This window comes from Anabrus simplex, chromosome 10 (genome assembly GCF_040414725.1).
Source record: "Anabrus simplex isolate iqAnaSimp1 chromosome 10, ASM4041472v1, whole genome shotgun sequence".
Taxonomy (NCBI): domain Eukaryota; kingdom Metazoa; phylum Arthropoda; class Insecta; order Orthoptera; family Tettigoniidae; genus Anabrus; species Anabrus simplex.
The window spans coordinates 118839571-118858746 of record NC_090274.1 but is presented as its reverse complement, the minus strand read 5'-3'; the positions used below and the strand labels follow the sequence as shown (position 1 = coordinate 118858746).

General features: G+C 38.0%; 1 long non-coding RNA gene across 1 annotated transcript in view; it reads left to right on the top strand.

Annotated features, from left to right (window-relative positions):
• Window positions 1-13741: 13741 nt before the first annotated feature.
• The window catches only part of LOC137502331 (uncharacterized), a 42184-nt gene continuing 36749 nt past the window's right edge, over window positions 13742-19176 (top strand). Inside the window, exon 1 of the long non-coding RNA XR_011018735.1 lies at window positions 13742-13815. This is a non-coding gene — a long non-coding RNA (uncharacterized lncRNA). The remainder of the gene's footprint in view (window positions 13816-19176) is intronic.

Sequence of the window (19176 nt, the reverse complement as noted above, 5' to 3'; positions counted from 1 at the left end):
CACGTTGGAGCGCCATTTAATTACTTGCACCCGCTCTTGTAGCGATCAGTGACAAGATTTCCCGGTAGCTCTTGGTTTCTTCTCAGGGTGTCCTTTTTCCGCCCATAAAATCTGAGATTTTATATGTAATTGTTTTACGTGGATTCGAAGAGAAATTAGACGCTGGGATACGCTTCATTGAAATAGCTATACGCCAAAGTAGAGACCTACGACCGATAACTTGAAAAAATCTCGCATTACGTTTGAAGACATATCAATCGCTTGCATCAAGAAAACTTATAGACTAACTTACAACTAAACCTTACTCGAGTAGAAATTAAAACACAGTCACTTATAAAAGAAAATAAATATAAGAATATTTATTGATTAAAATGATGACGATGTCGGATATAGTGAAATCTGGGTAGTTTTGATTTTCTGATATTTAATCATTTAAAAGACTTGAGTCAGCGCTTCCTCAAATAAAAATAAAATAATTAAAGATATTAACTGTTAACATATTCTCATAACCAATGTTTAAATTGTAAATAATACATAATTAAATATTCGTAGCCATGTTCCGAGAATATTACACTTTTCTCTTAATATTCGAGATCACTGAGCAAAAATGAATGATTCGTTAACTTGAAAACGAAATAAAATTACCTGGGAAAAAAGGTTAAATTATGAACGCAAATCATCTAATATCTTTGCATAATTAAGTTCCAAATATACTCTCTGTGAGTATTAAATTGTGAAAGTGTCCTCCAAGTTTCCATTTATAAGTTATGGTTTCTCATAAGTTTGAACTCTGAATCATTGGTCACGTATTTCGAATACGCAGTGGTAACCACTTACGAGCTAAACCAATACCACCCTCATACCTAGGACATTTGGTTCCTAACTAACGTTTATAAAATATTTCCTATTTAAATTATTTGAGTCAAAATCTTATGTATGAATTTAAAAAAAAATAAACATCTAACTGCTACTTCAAGTAGTTTCTAATCGGCACACTCCTCTATAATTGGCTCAATGTACTCTTATAATCCGCACTGTCTCAATATTTCGTATTTATATGTGCTACTGAACTCGTATGGATAGCATAGAATTACATTATTTCATATTATCGTGTTACGTCACCGCATCGTGAAATATTAAATGTATATTCAATCATGAGTCTAACGAATCGTATATTAGATCACTCTCTCATACGCAGTACCTGTTATTCATCAAAGACAGACATAAATATCACTGTCACGACACTCAATTCTACGTAATACATATTCATCTTACCTTGACATGGTCATCTGCGCGACAATCTCTCCTTGTCATATATTCTCAAACTTGGCACAGAAACTCACCTCGTATTACCAATATAACATTAATACATCGTATAGCAATTCTTACACTTCCCGTCGAATATAAACTAATCACTTTACTATAATCATTCATCAATACGCTTATTAAATACTCACTTCTCAACACTATTCCATAGACACTTCAACATAATATCGGCTTTCATATTGCCGTATGCACGTAGCCATAACACCAAAACTATGTGCTAAATATTTACGAATTGCCTTGCAAAAATACATAATCAATAACCTCCTTCTTAACAACTGTATTACGAGTTCAATGCCCTCTTTCACGGATGAAAGGAATACTTAATTTTGACAATCATTATCGTATCGCGCAGGTATTTCGTGACGTAATCTATACTCAGGTAAACGAGATTAATCGACATCTTACTGTAAATTAGACTCATTACTTCTAAGTCTACACAAGTATCACACATTTCTCTTATCCGATAATAATTTCACAGTTGATATGCTAGTGCGGTAACCTGTATATGTCATATAAATATTCTAATTCCATACTTCCATCTAATCTTACTCCTTAAGTATTTCACACTTTATTTATATTACACACGCGTTCTTAATTACTTCATAAATCAGCATATGTTCAGCACATGCCAAATAGATTGAGGGTGCAGATTATGAGAAACTACTCTACTAAAGAAATGTATGGACTTAGCTCGTCAGTTGCTACATCTGATCTGGTTGTTGTTCCATCCTTCGGCTGCGGCTAGACCCTCATATCGGATCTGGATCTCTGGTTTGGTTGGACGTTCATGGTCATCAGCTGGTCACATCGCTTGTCGGATCTCTCCTTCTCGTCCGGTCTATTGGCTGGTGGGTGTTCATCCACGTCATCACGTCCACTGGTTGGCCGGTCCAATCCTCCACAGCTGGTCATCTGGCTCGACAGTACATTTCCCCAGTTTAGTCCATCTTGTCAAATTAGCAGACAGTCATCATCTTGTATCTGAAGACAACGAAAAGAATTCCATATGCGCAGTAATTAATCATGATATTATTCATATTTCTTTTTATCTACGGCAATCGTCGAAGTTTTCTTTTCTGTGAAAATATTTCTCCGTAATAATTATTTGATTTACCGCTACGGTAGTTCCTATTTTCACGAATGAAGATGTTTATTATTATTAAATGGTGAATTCCGTTTCTTCCGATCGCTGAGTTGCTGTTGGGTAAACCAAGTCCGTCGTATTTCACCAAAAATTAATTTTTATATCTATTTCTCTCGGCTCTACAGTAGCATACGCCGGTGAATAACTTATTCTCACGATGTCTCCGTTATATATAGATAATATTCTTCTTAGTTACTCCGAATATCCTTCAACTCGTAGCTCCGCTCGTATTTTGCGTCTTACTTCCGTAAGTAATTTTTTTAGAGAATCCCATTAAACAATCCTCCCGCTGCTATATTTTTTTAAAACAATTCAAATGAACCTCTACTGTTCTGCAGTGTCTTCGAAATTTATCCTTTCCGTGACGTACATAGCCTTCTGTATGCTGCATTGATTTGAAGTTCGTTGACTTAGTAGATCACATGGGCCATACCTTCCTACGCCGCCATTTTGTTATTGGTCTACGAGATGCGAACGGGCACAACGTGATCAGATATAATCGGCATTCAGCCTTCGGGGAGCACATCTACGACTGTTCACACCATTTCACAGACATCAACACTAATGTAAAAATTTTACACTTCGAAAATAAAAGTAAATCTTTGAATATAAAAGAAGCAATAGAAATTTACGTCGCAAAAAATGCTAATGCCAATAACCTGAATGAGCATACACATTTAAATAATTCCCCCTATTCGCTCTACTCACATAATATCTGACCACACCTACTCATTAAATTGCTTCTATCGTAATAATAATAATAATAATAATAATAACACAAAGACAAATCGCTTGGCAAAGGTGGAATTCCCTGAAGAATCCAGAAAGATATGAAGACTTTCTGAAGGCTAGGAAACATGCAGCGAAAGTGATCCGCCAATAAAGCGCGCATTTGACAAAATCCAACTGACACAGACCGAGCAGGACTTCAATAAGTATAATACTAGGGATTGCTATAGAACCTTCATACGCAACCTCACCAAGTACACCCCACCAAGTCTACATTTCCGAGATCACAATGGAAAGGTTGCCTACAACGACAAGGATAACTGCCAAATCTTGGCTAAATATTTTGAATCTCTTCTTAACTGAGAAGAACCAGAATCAGAATTCACCTTTGAAGAATCCAGACATCCCAACCCAGACTCTTCTCCCCCCACAAAAGAGGAAATCAAACAGATAATTACATCATTACAGAACAACAAAGCACCTGGAGAAGATGCGATAATTGCTGAACTCTGGAAGTATCCAAGTGAAAAGGCGATCGATAATCTAACTGAGATCATTCACGAGATCTGGGAAACAGAGAGGATCCCAAATGATAGGACAGCAGCCCTGATTCATCCCCTACATAAGAAAGGTGAGAAAACAGATGTAAACAACTACCGCGGCATCTCCCTTCTCTCAGTAACATACAAAATTCTTTCCAAAGCTCTTCAAACTCGGGCAGAAGAGCAACTAGATTCACAGTTGGGTGAATACCAAGGAGGCTTTAGAAAAGGACGATCTTGTGCAGAACAGATCATGAACCTTTAGTCTGTCCTGTCGTACCTAAAATCCAGGAATAGGAATTTTGTAGTTACTTTTGTTGACTTCCAAAAAGCCTATGACTCCATAGATCGACACACTCTCCTCCGCATTCTGAAGGAAATGGGCTTAGACAACAAAACGAGAGCTATAATTCAACAGATCTTAACCAGCACTACGTCCAGGGTGAAATTCAGGGGAGAAATTTCGAATGTCTTTGAAATCAAGATTGGTGGTAGGCAAGGGGATGGACTATCGCCCCTTCTCTTCAACTGCGTTCTAGAGAGAATCATTCAGGAATGGCGCAAGGAGATGTGCAAGGAAGAGGTTGAGAATGGCCTTAGATTAGGATATAAGAAAGATGATCTTATCATAGACTGCCTAGCTCTTGCAGATGACCTAGCGATCTTTTCTGATTCCCTAGATACTGCTGAAAAACAAATTAACCAACTGAAAATCCAAGCAGCAAAATCTGGCCTCCAAATCTCTTTCCAAAAAACAGAGTTTTTAACCAACATCAAGCCAGCTCCCAGAGAGCTCATTGTGGAACAGGGAAAAATCAAGCAGGTGGAAAAGTTTAAGTACTTAGGTGAGTGGGTAGTACCTAACAACTCTGAGAAAGAAGCATTCATGTACAGAATCAACAAGATGGAGATGGCATATCAGCTGACTAGGAATGTCTACAACAAAAGATCAGTGTCCATCAACGCCAAGCTTAGGCATTATTGTTTGGTTGTACGCCCGGAAGCACTGTACGCAGCAGAATGCCTTGCAATGATCAGAAAATGTCTGATGGAGAAGCTAGAAGCTAAAGAAAGAAAAATCCTGAGAAAGATTCTTGGACCAATCAAAGAAAATGGTGAGTACAGGAGACGACACAACAGCGATCTGTACCAGCATATTGAGAGGATAACGGACACGATTCGGAAAAGGAGGATTCATTTTTATGGCCATATAGGACGCATGAGCACACAGAGACAGACCAATAGGATCTTTTCCTACTTTCTTAACAAGAAAACCAAGGGACCCTGGTTTATCGAAGTTGAAAAAGACCTTCAGGAAATAGGAATCACACTCGAAGACATCCAGAAACGTGCTCCTCTCCAGAAAAAGCTCCAGGGATACAAGAGGTTCCAAGAAAGGCCAAAGTTGAAAACAGGCAAGAAGTGGACTGATGAAAGAAAGGAGGCTCACAGAATGAGAATGCGTGAGTACTGGGGGCGAATTAAAGCTCAAGGATGCAAACGGTTGAAATAACGTGGTCCACAGCAGGCCGAAACGAAGAAAGAATAATAATAATAATAATAATAATAATAATAATAATAATAATAATAATAATAATAATAATAATAACGTCCCTTACTTTATTTACCAATTTTTTTTATTTATTTGCATTCATCCATATTGCATAAAAGGTACATTTAACATGGAAAAGGTCAATAACATCTCTCCCCTCTCCAACGTTGATGGAAGGGAAATTGTTTTTTTAATAATAATAATAATAATAATAATAATAATAATAATAATAATAATAATAATAATAATAATAATAATAATAATAATAATAATAATAATAATAATAATAACGTCCCTTACTTTATTCACCTAAAAATTACTAATTTGCATTCATCCATATTACATAAAGGTACATTCACATGGAAAAGGTCAATAACATCTCTCCCCTCTCCAATGTTGACGGAAGGTAAATTGCTTTTTTCATAATAATAATAATAATAATAATAATAATAATAATAATAATAATAATAATAATATCGTTCCTTACTTTATTCACCTATTAAAAAAAATAATTTGCATTCATCCATATTCCATGCAGGTACAATTAACATGAAATAGGTCAATAACATCTTCCCCCCTCCAATGTTGATGGAAGGTTCCACAGCGCTCCAACCGCGCGGCCTTACATCTCCCTCCCCTCTCCACTCTATAGTCTACTCGATATAATCATCCAATAGGAGAGATCCACATCGATCTACAAGGCGCCTCCCTTTCTTGCCCTCCCCTCTCCACGCGCAGCGTGCCCCACCAAAAACTTCAATCAATCATCAATCAATCAATCAATACTGATCTGCATTTAGGGCAGTCGCCCAGGTGGCAGATTCCCTATCTGTTGCTTTCCTAGCCTTTTCCGAAATGATTTCAAAGACATTGGAAATTTATTGAACATCTCCCTTGGTAAGTTATTCCAATCCCTAACTCCCCTTCCTATAAATGAATATTTGCTCCAGTTTGTCCTCTTGAATTCCAACTTTAACTTCATATTGTGATCTTTCCTACTTTTATAGACGCCATTCAAACCTATTCGTCTACTAATGTCATTCCACGCCATCTCTCCGCTGACAGCTCGGAACATACCACTTAGTCGAGCAGCTCTTCTTCTTTCTCTCAATTCTTCCCAACCCAAACATTGCAATATTTTTGTAACGCCACTCTTTTTTCGGAAACCACCCAGAACAAATCGAGCTGCTTTTCTTTGGATTTTTTCCAGTTCTTGAATCAGGTAATCCTGGTGAGGGTCCCATACAGTGGAACCATACTCTAGTTGGGGTCTTACCAGAGACGTATATGCACTCTCCTTTACATCCTTACTACAACCCCTAAACACCCTCATAACCATGTGCAGAGATCGGTACCCTTTATTTACAATCCCATTTATGTGATTACCCCAGTGAAGATCTTTCCTTGTATTAACACCTAGATACTTACAATGATCCCCAAAAGGAACTTTCACCCCATCAACGCAGTAATTAAAACTGAGAGGACTTTTCCTATTTGTGAAATTCACAACCTGACTTTTAGCCTCGTTTATCAACATACCATTGCCTGCTGTCCATCTCACAATATTTTCGAGGTCACGTTGCAGTTGCTCACAATCTTGTAACTTATTTATCACTCTATAGAGAATAACATCATACGCAAAAAGCCTTACCTCCGATTCCACTCCTTTACTCATATCATTTATATATATAAGAAAATATAAAGGTCCGATAACACTGCCCTGCGGAACTCCCCTCTCAACTATTACAGGGTCAGACAAAGCTTCACCTACTCTAACTCTCTGAGATCTATTTTCTAGAAATATAGCAACCCATTCAGTCACTCCTTTGTCTAGTCCAATTGCACTCATTTTTGCCAGTATTCTCCCATGATCCACCCTATCAAATGCTTTAGACATGTCAATCGCGATACAGTCCATTTGAACTCCAGAATCCAGATATCTGCTATATCTTGCTGGAATCCTACAAGTTGAGCTTCAGTGGAATAACCTTTCCTAAAACCGAATTGCCATCTATCGAACCAGTTATTAATTTCACAAACATGTCTAATATAATCAGAAAGAATGCCTTCCCAAAGCTTACATACAATGCATGTCAAACTTACTGGCCTGTAATTTTCAGCTTTATGTCTATCGCCCTTTTCTTTATACACAGGGGCTACTATAGCAACTCTCCATGCATCTGGTATAGCTCCTTCGACCAAACAATAATCAAATAAGTACTTCAGATATGGTACTATATCCCAACCCATTGTCTTTAGTATATCCCCAGAAATCTGATCAATTCCAGCCGCTTTTCTAGTTTTCATCTTTTGTATCTTATTGTAAATGTCACTGTTATCATACGTAAATTTTATTACTTCTTTGGCCTTAGTCTCTTCCTCTATCTCGACATTATCCTTGTAACCAACAATCTTTACATACTGCTGACTGAATACTTCTGCCTTTTGAAGATCCTCACATACACACTCCCCTTGTTCGTTAATTATTCCTGGAATGTCCTTCTTGGAACCTGTTTCTGCCTTAAAATACCTATACATACCCTTCCATTTTTCACTAAAATTTGTATGACTGCCAATTATGCTTGCCATCATGTTATCCTTAGCTGCCTTCTTTGCTAGATTCCATTTTCTAGTAAGTTCCTTCAATTTCTCCTTACTTCCACAGCAATTTCTAACTCTATTTCTTTCCAGTCTGCACCTCCTTCTTAGTCTCTTTATTTCTCTATTATAATGAGGTGGGTCTTTACCATTCCTTACCACCCTTAAAGGTACAAACCCGTTTTCGCATTCCTCAACAATTTCTTTAAACCCATCCCAGAGTCTGTTTACATTTTTATTTACCGTTTTCCACCGATCATAGTTACTTTTTAGAAACTGCCTCATACCTGCTTTATCAGCCATATGGTACTGCCTAACAGTCCTACTTTTAAGACCTTCCTTTCTATCACATTTATTTTTAACTACCACAAAAACAGCTTCATGATCACTAATACCATCTATTACTTCAGTTTCCCTATAGAGCTCATCTGGTTTTATCAGCACCACATCCAAAATATTTTTCCCTCTGGTTGGTTCCATCACTTTCTGAATCAGCTGTCCTTCCCATATTAACTTATTTGCCATTTGTTGGTCATGCTTCCTGTCGTTCGCATTTCCTTCCCAATTGACATCTGGCAAATTCAGATCTCCCGCTACAATCACATTTCTTTCCATGTCGTTTCCCACATAGCTGACTATCCTATCAAATAATTCCGAATCCGCATCAGTGCTACCCTTTCCCGATCTGTACACTCCAAATATATCAAGTTGCCTATTATCTTTAGAAATGAGCCTTACACCTAGAATTTCATGTGTCTCATCTTTAACTTTTTCGTAGCTTACAAATTCTTCTTTCACCAGAATGAAAACTCCCCCTCCCACCTTTCCTATCCTATCTCTACGATACACACTCCAGTGCCGTGAGAAAATTTCTGCATCCATTATATCATTTCTCAGCCATGATTCAACTCCAATTACAATATGTGGTAAATATATATCTATTAAATTACTTAATTCTATTCCTTTCTTTACAATACTTCTACAGTTCAACACTAATAATTTTATGTCATCCCTACTTGATTTCCAGTTCCCTGTTCCCTTATCACCGCTCCCTAGGCCATCCCGTTTCCCTGAATGTACATCCCTATTACCCTTCCAAACAAATTTCCTAACTTATACGTACCACTGCGGTTTAAATGAAGGCCATCCGAGCGCAGATCCCTTTCTCCTACCCACCCATTAGGATCTAGAAATTTCACTCCCAGTTTCCCACATACCCACTCCATAGTCTCATTTAAATCCCCACTCACCCTCCAGTCAGTATCCCTCCTACACAGTATTCCACTAATAACAATTTCCGCTTTCTTAAACTTCACCCGTGCTGCATTTACCAGATCCCACACATCTCCAACTATGTTGGTACTTATATCAGCTTGCCTTACGTTGTTGGTACCAACGTGAAACACTACCACCTTCTCCTTCCCCTCCTCCCTCTCTCCTACTTTCCTCAACATCTGCCTCAACCTAATTCCTGGATAACATTCTACCCTGGTTCCCTTTCCTCCACACACTTTCCCCACGTGTCTAACGATGGAATCCCCCATGACCAGAGCCTCAACCCTACCCACCTCATTTGATCCCCTCCCCTCCTGGTCAGCCCTATCTTTCCTGATAGCTGCAGAAGCTGCTTCCTCCTCCCTTTTCTCCTTCCCATGACCCTGTTCCACCTGTCTTTTCCTATCCTCTACTCTACATTTCCCTTTCCTACCTTTTCCCTTCCTCCTACTTCCACGCATCTCAGCAACAGTTCCCTGTCCCTCATCTTCCCTCTGTTGTTCTACCTGGAGTGACTCGTACCGATTTCGCACAGACACCACAGTCCTGAGATAGTGTTTGGTGACAACAGACTTAACATCGGCAGTCTAGATAAATACGTAAGTTTTTCATTATATTAATAATTGTATATATTTTACTTTTTGTCATTACTGTTTCATGTTTTCACTAATCTCTCTATCATTGACGAGTTTACGCTACGTAAACAATACTGTACATATATAAGCTTGTTTTTAAGTGATTTGATAGAATCTGAGGATGTTCTTGTAGAACGAAACATGTCATTCTTTGTATGTTCGTGTGTGTTTTACAGATATGTTTATAGTGTTTTAATTTACATTGTATTTGCTGTGTGTTTGACAGACTGAAAAGCCTTTGTTACATTTTCTCGGTATTGTGGTTTTGGTTGTCCCAGATGACTTTTGACTTCTGTCCATGTGCAGTAGTTAGCTGGAGATAAGTGAATTATACCGCCTGTGTAGGTATTAGGTCGAGGAAGGACGCACTGATTTAAATTTGTGTGACCTATTCGCTATTTTCGGTTTACTTTCGAAGTGGTTGTCTTGTCGTTAAGTAATGTTCGAATTAAGCAGTTTTGTACTGTACATCTCGGACATTGATTGCGGCTGCTTGTGCAGGTGCAGGTTTATCCTGTCGAATGTGCTGTTTCTCTTAAGATTATCTACATCAGGTAATTGCAGTTTCTTACGTTTTCACCGTGTCCAAAGGAGTCTCAGTCTTGTACATCTCCGTATGGAACATTAAATACGTACTTTACGTGATAGGAAATAAGGTAAGCTTTTTTGTTCAGTTCGTATTTAAACATAAAAGATCAGCGGCAGATAATTCAGTTTCTCAGCCGACTGTGAGCTGTCTACATTAAATATATCTCAGCTACCATTCTTAGTGATAATACATGCAAATTTGTTCCAACATGCTACCGAATTGATTCTGAATAGCCTGCTTAATGTGCATTAGTATACACTGGCACCAAAGAGTAAGGGTGATGGCAAGACATCGATATATTTATTGAAATGTACAGTAGTAAATATAAGGTTTTTCGAGTATAAATGGTTTCTCACAACAAAAGTAATAGTTTACAAAATAAAATCAGTTGCTCTACACATCAAAAAAGTATTAGCACACCTATACACAAATGAAATTAAGGTCTCTGTAATTCACGTACTCAAGTCTAGTAGCCTGTGTGCATACTGATGGCAGCTTGTAGGCGTCTTTGCATCGAGGGAACCATGTTGCAAATTATCTCTCCTAAGATCTTTAACCATTCTTCCAACAACACCATCTGAAACTCGCGCCTCCCTGTAGAAAGACATTTTCAAACTTTTGTCTCCAAGTGATTCCAAAGATGCTCTATTGTGTTAAGATCAGGGCTCTGTGTGGAGTGAAACCTCTTCTTGGTATATTATACAGTAACCAATCCCGCGTTCGCAGAGCCATATGTTTCGGGTCATTGTCTTGTCTAAAGTAAAAGATGACATCAAGACCCAGTTTCTGTGCACTGCTACATAAATGGCCTCGCAACACATCGGTATATTTACGCTGATCCATGACCCCTTCAATAATTGCTAAGTCATCAAGATCAAAAATTCCCATGCATCCCCAAACCACTATACTTCCTTCCCCATGTTTTACTGTAGGTAGGTCATGTTGTGATTGGAGTTCTGCATTTGGTTTGCCCCACACATCTACATTTCCATCAGACCCAAACAAGTTAAAACTTGGATTCATCAAAAAATATTACAAAATTCCAAAATTCAATTGAATTTTTGACATAATCTTTGGCGAACTGGAGGTAATTTCTTCGGTTAATTTCCGGAATAAATGGTTTCTTTCTGGGAGATCACCCATGAATATCAGCTGCATTCAAAACATTCATAATCGTTTGAGAACTGACCTGTTTATTGGGCCTTGACTGGATGTCCGATACAATCAACCTTGTATTTTAGAGCAAGACGAATTATGCCTCGACGCTCCATACATGTAAGAGCTCTTGGACGTCCAGGTCTGCGTTTATTGTCTGTTGTACCAGTCTCCTGAGACTTGTTGATGATTGCCCGCACTGTTGAATAAGTAACAGAAAGTTCTTTACCAATTTCACGGAAAGTATTACCTTGCAAATGTAAGAAAAGCACCTTGATGCAGAGTGACATGGAATACTCCTTTGTGTTCAGATTCATTGTGACAAGTGATTGACCCATACACTGGCGTCGGGCAAGCGGCTCAACTGTTCGTCATCTCCAATTGCACAAATCTGGTACACGTAGTGCTGTCTGTAAAGCTCGTATAAAATGACGAAAAGTGTGCCAATATTTTCTTGAGTGGGAGAAAACCCTAACTTAATAGATTACGTGTGTTATGTTGTGTTTAGAAAAAGTAAAGGTTAATGGTATACACATAATGTTGTTAGTATTCATACAATTATATTATATGTGAAAAGGTGTCTGTGACAATATTTTTTGGTGCCATTGTTCATGCTCTTCCGACAGAAATTCAGAACTGCTTCTGAACTGTGAGTTCTGAATTCATGCTGTTCTAAATATATTCAGAACCATTTCAGAGCCAATGCTAGCATTGCGCGTTGAATACCAGGTTCAGTACCATGTTGTATATATTCACATTTGATTTGACGAGTAAATGGTGTGACTACATGCAGTACTTCTCGTTGGAATAATGGGGTTTTCCGTCATCCATTGTTTAACGTTTTGTAACAATTAGTAGATGGCGGTGATACAGTTCACAAATGCCATTTACTACTTCTAACAAACCATTATTAACAATCAGTTCTAGAAGCATGCTTATTCATGTATGCTCATTAAAGTAATTTTGAAGGACTTCATAGCCAGTTCGAAACTTTTTGTTGTAATGGACATACAGTATAATTATATTGTAGCATAATCAGTAATGGTTCCAACTTTTTGGATAAAGTTGCCAATGAGTACATGGCTGTCTTCTATCAAATCATTTGTTTGATCAATAAGGAATCTGGCTAAACTACTACTGAATTCAACATATTGCATGGTAGTTCTTAAAGAGGCGCTAGCCCAGGTGAGTACTGTGCATCGAGGGAAGAACTATGGCTATAAGACCTGTGTAAGAAACGGGCTTGATAAAATATATAATGCGCAGGGCTTACCCACAATTATTATTAACATCCTGGATGATTTGCATAATTTGTAAGTGTTATGAATAAGGCTGGGCTCACCACTTACTATCCTAAGGTTCGTGGATTGAAAGCAAAAATTGAAGGTACTATATGAGAACATTCCCATTAGTGACTTTCAAATTTTATATTGTGTCTGAACCACTGCTGAACTCTAGTGAAAAGAGAGTGATGTTTATATTGAGCAATACAAAATGTACACGGCCAATAGAGCCAGTGGGGGGACAGGGCACGGGGATTGTGTCTTCACAATGGCTAAATGCTTATCTTGCCCTGCAATTTGAGCAAGAAATGAATAGTTTCGAAGGTTTGGTTGAAAGATATCTTCTTTTTTCTTACAATTGGCTTTACATTGCACTGACACAGATAGGACTTTTGGTAATCATGGGATAGGAATTGGCTAGGAATGGGAAGGAAGTCACAGCCCAAGGGTCACTTTACTGTGTTTTCCCATTTTTGCACCAAAGAAATGCTGGGAATCTACCTTACTCAATGCCAAATCCACTTGCTTCCCACTCCTAGCTGTAATGCCATAAGTCCTATCTGTGTCAGTGTGATGTAAACATATCGTAAAAGAAGAAGGTACATCAAACAAGTGATTGGATTCCCAGTTTAGTGGGTGATATGTAAGTTGCATAGTCACAGGCTTTTCACAAGGGGTGTGCAAAGTAATCCCATTCTGTGGGTGTGGGATGTTCTTTCATTGAAAATGTTTATCACTGAGGTTCAGTTTCCAGGTAAAACTGGAGGCCCTGTGGCTATGAGCACAATATCAACAGTCACCTAAAGTTACAGACTTGACTACAAAAGAGCAATAATAGTGTTTTTCGCTCATGTTTCAGTGAAAGATCTGTGGAAGTAATTTACATCTCAAAATCGTCTACACCTCCACGCGCTATTTACAATGGACTTGGAAATGAATATCAAAGAGGAACCAATCTGCTGTGAGGAAACATCAAATACTCCATGCGTAAGTATGATTCTAGGTAACTTTATAGTGACTACAATTAAACCCTTAGCAGTCGTCTGAGTTTGAATGGTTACATAACTCTACTTTTATCTGATGTTCGGGAGATATATGAGTTACTTCCTGTCTATTCTTAATGCACGTATATATTTTCATATTAATCTCAAATTGATTAAGTATATTTTTATGATTACATGAATGCAGAATTTACAGGTATGCATCTTTTATTTGGCACAGCATGTGTTAAAGCTGAAGAAGTGGGTTTCTCTACATCTCTCTTTGCTTTGTAGTTCTTGTCAGGAAAAATGGCAGTCTTAGTAGCTTATGTTGTGGAGGTCTTGCCTTCTGATTTCGAGTTTGCATATTAAATCCTTTATCACCCCGATGGTATTAAAAATGCTCAAATACATTAGCCTCTTGTGGAAATGATTTCCGTCATCTTAGTGTTTCGAAACCTTTAAAGCTAGTTTGCATGACAGAATCAATAAGTATTAGGCTGGTGAGTGGGTAGTCTTCCTCTGCATCAATAATTTACAATAAGAAGAGCATATAATAGCCACGAATTCAAGGACATGATGGGAGGTTTGATCCTCTCCGTCGAAATTCCAGTCCAACACAAACATAGAAAGATTCCATCTGACCTGATATAATGAATTGCTCATTTAGATCTTAAGGAGTCAAATAATTCAATGGTAAACCAGTTCATTCTAGAAAGCATTCTAAGAATAACAAGGCAAGAATGTTAATTTTGGTAGTATAATAGTTAATTTTTTAGTAGGTCTACGCTTATGTGGGGTATGACAGAACAAACAGTAGCAAGAAACATTGTATCACTGATCAGTTTTTCTGAGGAAACATTCTGGCATTTTAATACGTGTACTAAAGAGTAACATAACATAAGTATAACCAGTTGAACCTTTCATAAATGTTCTAAAGTGTTCCATTCAGGTTAAAATGGTTCCATTACAACAATCATTATCAAGATATGGTCATTAAGTGTGTATGTATTAAAAATAATGGTATATATTGATGACATCTTATTTATAGATGAATAATGTTAGATCCTATGATATGGGGAATATTTATATATGATGTGGAAATTGCTGATGAAGTGAGTTGAGGCTCCTGATACATGTACGAGTGAAATAATTTTACAAAATTAGAAAATGATAATATATTGAGAGGGCAGACCAAACCATCACCCGTAGTATATTATGTGCTGGATGTCATTCATTGTTATTGGAAATAGTAGATAGTTGTTGGCATTGGAACCTTGTTTTCATTATTTATCCCCATGGATAGTTTCATGATTAGTTACATAACACTTATTATTTTCAGTGTAAATTAACTGAGCAGGCCCTATTCCTTAAAGAATGAGCACGTTTATCTTACCTACAAGGCCCCAGTATGATTTCCAATGAGTTTGAGATATCAGTACCTGAAATTTAGTGCTGATTCTGGATCCTATCAGTGCTATGGACTTTTTTCATTTGGTAAAACTACTCGAGTGACCTTTGTGATATTGTTCATGATAAGATTACTGATTTTGACTGGTCACTTCTTTTTTTGCCTAAAATTATGAGTGGATTGTGACCATTAATGCGGTATTGATAATTCTATATTACCCTCTTTGGCACGAATAGATTTAAATTAACGTTTATATGGGGAGCTTGCTCATTAGTGATTTTTACTCATCCTTTCTCCTGATTGAAAACTTTTTATATTATTGATGGTCAACTTTGATAATTGGATTTTTCACTATGACAATACCCTTAAAGCTTCCTAAAGTGTTGCTTTTGAGATTGCACAGAGGGATAAATCTAGAGGAATACTGTACTTATTCCCTGTTAGGGTGAGGAATGTACAGCACTCATGTGGATAGTGAGATGGTTAAGTACTCCATTGAAGTGAAAAAGTCATCTTATACCCTATTTAAAAACCAGTTAATGGCAAAATAGTTGACCACCTCTTTTTCTACCATGATGTAACAACACTGGTATCACCTGATCTGATTGTGTGGCTATAGGTACTGCAACAACTTTATTTATTATTTTTAATGCTGTTTGGGGCATCGAACTGTAGAGGTCTTCGCCCCTAATTGCACCATCTATTATGAACCTGCATATAATTGGAATGGAGTCAGTGTAGAGTGTTGAATGCAAGGAAAGGATTTTAAGGATGACACAAACCCCAGTCCCCAGGCCAGGGATATTATTCATTTAAAATTGGAAACCCCGACCCAGTTGGGAATCGAACCTGGGGCCGCCAGGTGACAGGAGTGCTCCCTACACCACGAGTCCAGCTTTATTAATGTTCTATGAAATCTACCACAATTGAAGGAATGTTATAACAACCTGTTATCTTTTTAGAAACAAATTCCTGCAGGGTTTCATTAATTTAGTTTAGGAGCAAATCTAGAGGCTTAGAGTGATAGGGCATGCCATGATGTTAATATGATATAAGAATTGTAGTAAATGTTACTTCAACTACAATGCTATCCCTAAGACCTCTTAATGGGTGAATTGACCTGCCATGTTTACTGACTGCCCAGCTAACATAAAGATATGCACTGTTTAATTAAATGATCAATCATTATTTTCAGCATAATTACATCAGAGTTTAGTTGTTTAGCAGTTTTGAATGATGTCACAAACCCGTATGGCATTCCATAGCAATTGAATAGTAATCCCAGAAATTGAAAGATTATGAATGAGCAATAGAACACTAGAAGTTCAAAATTCTCTGTTGTCTAATTTAGGGTAAAAATACTAAAAATAGTTCAATTTTGCAGTTACTGTTAATACGAATGCCGTGAGGGCTATAAATTAAACATTTTTTATATCCATTTTAATGCGTAGTATTCCCTATGTAGCCACTCATTCCTTATACCCGGCTGACAAAATTTCTCGGATAACACTGCGCTAGATAGAGAAGAAGCCGGTAGGACTGGATAAATTGAAATGGAAATCTGCATCATTCTAGTCCATGGACTGATAAGCCATGCATATTAGTACTGACTGTAATCTATATAAAAAAATGTAACAACTGTGAATCTATATATTGATTATTTTGGCAGCATTTTCTTTTAGTTATCCATTTCAGGTGTAATAATGTACCTAAATATTTTCAGCTTAGGGGTTGTGCCTTTCTTTTTTGTTGTTGTTTGAGTTCTTGTAACTGAAAAACTACTGGATGTATTTTAACCCACATTTAGAATCCTCTTATCCATGGGTAGTTTTTAAGTTCAGTATCATTTCAACATCCATGAATTGACTGGGGATTTATGTGAAGATTGCAACAGTAATTTTACTCTCCCAAAAATATACATGGCCATCCGTATTTGAAATCTACCAATCTTACAGGAAATCTGCTTGTAGAACTTTCTGCTCATGTACACTATTTTGATAGGTGGATTAATGATGGAGATATATTTTCAGAATGCCCTACAGTCTTAATTCCTAAAGCACATAGCCTGTGAGAAACTTTCTTTTTACCTGTGAGGAACTTCACATTTATTGTAAATTACTCGGATTTAATCAGTTCTTATATTCATATGAAACGGTAGAAGTGCTGTCATAATACCAGTTTGAGGAGTGATGAGTCAGACTGTTTATGAGAGTGAAAGCTACTGGGGCAGTCATTAGCATCCTCCTTCACAGTTTCAGAAGTCACTGGTGTGGACTAGTCACCTCACATGACACTGTTTCCAACTTTTTCCCACGATACACTTCTAGCACCCGTGTTAATGGCCATTCGATCCAGTTCTTCCATCAGCTGCAACCAGCACCACATCTCCTCCAGTTTTTATAGACATTTTATTTTTTTTCTTGATCAACTGACTTAGGTAAGTTACCCTTCTCAAAATCTTGTTGCAACTGTAGTAGAAATCAACATCTCTTTGACAACTTCACAGAATCCAGTTGATCTAAATATGGTATTCCCATGCAGACATCGCCTTGCAAAATACTTGAAGGTGAAAGTTGGTTGAGATCTTCAGGCTTCTCAGGCAAGTAGCTAAGAGGACGGGAATTAATGACGGCTTCACACTCACACAGTAGTGTCGTCATCTCATCGCAACACAGTGAAGCTCTCCCGAGGACTCATCTCAAATTTCTCTTTACTATCTGAATCAGACTTTGCCACCAACCACCCCACCAGCCTGCTTTGGCGTGGTTAATGCTTTACTCTATTCGCTGCATTGTGGACTCTCTTTCTGTGTGGTTTTAGTTGACAGTTTATCAATTACAAGATCGTGGAGAGCTGAGTCATAGTGTAAAGTGTGTGTCAAGGCAAACTCGTAAATCTGCAAGATAAACAGCAACTAAGTGCCATTCGTGACCTAATCTCCATAGTTTTAATAATCACCGTCCAATACTGACAAAAAACATGACGCTACGGGATGTAGTTCAAAAGGTATCGGCAGTTGAAGATGCAATGCAGCATTTTCGCGCCCAACTCAAGGAGGCGACCAGCAGCGCCAACCGGGAGGAGAAACTACAGCGGCTGGAGGAGAAGTTCTGTGCGTTTCAAGAGAACGTGTCTGGTGAAATGAAATACATAAAAAACAATATTTTAAAAATAGAGGAAAAGCTGAACGAGCAAAGTGAACGGATGGACGAAGCGGAACAATACAGCCGCCAAAACTGTCTAATTTTGCATGGCGTCCCGGAAGCACCAGGTGAAAACATGTACGCTAAAGTATTATCAACTATTAAAGAATAACTGGATATCGAGTTTAATATGTCAGACATTGACCGTTGCCATCGCCTAGGTGTTCCAAAGTGAACAACGGCTGATGTGGTTGCCACGGGTAAACGCCCTTTGATTGTTAAGTTCCTGCGGTACCAGAATCGTCACCGCATTTGGAGGGCTAAACGTGGGCTAAAACGCACGCACCTTCTCCTAACGGAATGGCTCACGGGTACCAGGAAAACATTTTAAATCGTGCACGAGATCACTTTGGCTTAAATCGTGTCTGGAGCCAAGACGGTCGCATTGTTGTGCTATGTGACAATGGACGAAAGGTGTTAATTACTACAATGGTACAACTTGTTATTTTAATGTAAAACACGAGTGAGCATTGTTACGGACTCATTACTGAGATGGAATTAATGCATGATGTTGTAGTTTTAAGTAAATATGCGTGTATGTGTGTGAGTGAATGTGATTGTGCCCCTGGAAGTACTTGTGGAGAAAACAAGGTGAGTAAGCAGAAGTATTTCCTAGATAATTTCTAGTCATAATACGAGTGTTATTTCTACCGATTGTAGTGACCTTGATGCCAGTGACCCGCTCCCACCCCCTCCCCAGTCGCCCCCCTCACCCTACCCTTCAACAGCGTCAGCGGGAGACATTCTCAGGGAA